The sequence below is a fragment of the Triticum aestivum genome, chromosome 7B (assembly GCF_018294505.1).
Source record: "Triticum aestivum cultivar Chinese Spring chromosome 7B, IWGSC CS RefSeq v2.1, whole genome shotgun sequence".
Taxonomy (NCBI): domain Eukaryota; kingdom Viridiplantae; phylum Streptophyta; class Magnoliopsida; order Poales; family Poaceae; genus Triticum; species Triticum aestivum.
This window is the reverse complement of record NC_057813.1, coordinates 415,176,431-415,179,709: the sequence shown is the minus strand read 5'-3', so window position 1 is coordinate 415,179,709 and position 3,279 is coordinate 415,176,431.

Sequence of the window (3,279 nt, the reverse complement as noted above, 5' to 3'; positions counted from 1 at the left end):
CTCGGGGGCTTAGCTGCAGCCCAGTGCTCGCCTAAGTTTCTGAAAATCCTACCGAGCGGAGAGCAAACCTCCCACTCGGGGGCTTAGCTGCAGCCCAGTGCTCGCCTAGGTTTTTGAAAATCCTACCGAGTGGAGAGCAAACCTCCCACTCGGGGGCTTAGCTGCAACCCAGTGCTCGCCTCAGTTTTTGAAAATCCTACCGAGCGGAGAGCAAACCTCCCACTCGGAGGCTTAGCTGCAGCCCAGTGCTCGCCTAAGTTTTTGAAAATCCTACCGAGTGAAGTGCAGACCCCCCACTCGAAGGCTTAGTTGCAGTCCAGTGCTCACCTAAATGTGTTGAGGAACAAGTCGATTGCAACAAACGTTTCGCCCTAGCCTGCAAAAGACACCTCAAACCAAATGCAAACATATTCAACATCGAATCCAAGTTCAGATAACATCCAACGGAACCAAAAGTGCTCAGGCGCTAAGCCCGTTAAGGTTTATCGGTTACAAAATTCACTCGGCATACCGAGGCAAATTTAAAGTATCAAGCATAGAAGTTTTTTACCCCTCCTGCAGAGGGCTGGAAGGCGCAACAAATTCATCCAGGTCGATTCCGTCTGCAATCCGAGTGGCAGCGGCGATGAAGGTCTCCATGAAAGATCAGAAATCATACTTCTTGGTATTAGCCACCTTAAGGGCTGCCAGCTTGTCCTCTCACGCCTCCTTGCAGTGAACACGGACCAGAGATAGAGCAACATCCGCGCCGCATCTGGCAGAAGACTTCTTCCATTCTTGCACTCGACTTGGAACCTCGTTTAGTCGAGTCATCAGAGACTCGAGGTCATTATGAAGCGTCTTTGTTGGCCAGAGCATGGTGTCGATGCAGGAAGTTGCGACCTTCAGCCTTGCAAGATAATCCACTACGGCAGCAACGCGAGATTCGAGTCGAAACACATTCATGGCGACTTGGTCCTTCACAGGAGAGTTGATGGGATCCAGGTTTGTTTCCAGTCGACCAGTTTCCTCTTCAAAGTTCTGGCAGAACTCTGCAAACACAGCCCCAGAGTCAAAACAACAGTCGGATGGAGAGATCATAGTTAAAATGCATGTTCGATACCAAAACATTACCTTCAAGCATGAGGAATAGCTTTTTGGCGAGTCCTCCCAGATAAGCCTCTAGATCATTCTTCTTTCCCACCAACTCACTGACCTTGTCACTCAAGGCAATCTTGTCACTCTTCAGTCGACTGACCTCCTTGTTAGCCGCATCAAGAGCAGCTTTCAGATTGGTATTTTCCTCTTCAAGCTTGGTGATCGAAGCCAGCTTCTCATCTGCGAGCTTGGTCTTCTATAAAGCCACTTTCTGCATCTCAGCCAAGTCAAGGTCTTTCTTCTTCAGAGCATCCCTCAGTTTGTCTGCAAAGTCACAGCGAGATCAGAATTTGAAACGGACAAGAGGCCAAAAGCAGTCGTAGAGGTTCTCACCAAACATACCTTTTGCTTCCTCCTTCGACTTCGTGAAGTTCTCCTGGACCAGTTTCAGATCAAGCTCAAGCTGGATTTGCTTTTTCTCCAACTCAGTGTAACGAGCCGCAAGCTCGCAAGATTTCTGCGAAGAACCAATCGACAAATGTCAAAGACAGTTCACTTCCAAGTGACTAAGGAAAAATCATATCATTTCTAAGACTACAGCCGAATATAAACAGTCGACTATAGTCTCGGGGACTACACCCAGTGGGTGCACTCAGCGTGCCCCCACTAGTTCTACCAGTTAGAGTCGATCAGTCGACCAACAAGTAGCAAAAAAAAAGAGGTTATCTTCAGACTGTCGTCGACTGCCAGCAGTCGACCACAATCTCGGGGACTACACCCAGTGGGTGCACTCAGCGTGCCCCCACCGATTTCTCAATCCATTCGACCTGATCGAATAAAGGAAAAACTTAAGACATAAAGACTATGGTCGACTGCCAGCAGTCGACCATAGCCTTGGGGACTACACCCAGTGGGTGCACTCAGCGTGCCCCCACTAATCCGGAATGTCAGTCAACACACCCAGTGGGTGTACGACGAATACTGAAATTTTCAGAAAGAAGGATTTTAAGATATCATATCCTAATAGAACAGGCGGTGGTCGACTGACCTGAACATTGCTCTGAAGAGCTGAACTGGCGTCATAAGCCGCCTGACTGGCGTCTCGGATTGCCTTCACTTGCTCCATCATGATCCCTGCCTGGCGTATTGCTTCTTTAGCAGCACTGGCTTGGTCTTCTGGAACGTGGTGGGTCGAGAAAAGCGAAGGCTGAGCAGCACTCGACGACGGAGGGCGAGCACTCATCAACGGCACCGCAAAAGATACTGTAGGCCGAGTGACGTTGTCCCCTTCTATGACCAACCTCTCGGGTGCTGGCACGTCCTGAGTCTCCTTGCCAGCAGACGCTTTCCTATTCCTCTGCCTCAGTGGTTCCTCGTCATCGTCGTCGGGAAGGTCAATAACGACATTAGATGGAGCTTCAGAAAAGAGTCAAAATTAAAGACAAAGAGCCAACTGACTGAATACAGAACTACAAAGGTCATACCAGGTCTTCAAGTGACAGCATCTTCCATCTCATGGTCCTCAGCCCTGGCCGAGGTATCAGAAGTAGCAGCACTACAGCTCCAGAAGCCAATCGGTCAGCTCACGAATTGGCCAAGAATAAATTTATGTGAAACGAGGAAACTCGAACTACACTATTACCCTGAGATAGTGGGGATCACCATCTTCATCTTCGATAAGACCTTCGTCGGCTTCGACGGTGCCACTCGAGATTGCTTCGGAGCTTTTTTAGTCGGCGCCGGAGAAGTCGTCCAAGGACGCTTAGTTGACTGCGCGACAGACGCAACCCCCTTACCACGCTCGGCTGCAAGATCATGAACAAGCTTCGAGCGTCTTTCCGAACGAGGAGGTGCAACTTCCTCCTCCTCCTCCTCCTCTTCCTCCTCATCAGAGTCACCGTCTTCATCATTGTCATCAGCATCCGAATCCCACTCCTCCTGGCTTTCGCCCCCACTTCCTTCCTCCTCCTCAGTCGGTGCTTGCGCTCCATTGGGCATCGAGTACAACTCAGTGGTGGCCTGACAGACAACGAAACAAGACGAAAGTCAATCGACCAATTTGTAGTGAAGCAGAATGAATAAAGCGAGATTACAACCAAGGATAAGTGGTCATACCGTGTCCCGTGTGTAGGTATGGTCGAGTGGTGGAATCCTCCTAGCCCCTTGAGGGTTATCCTTATTCTCTGTGATGGCAGCCATCCA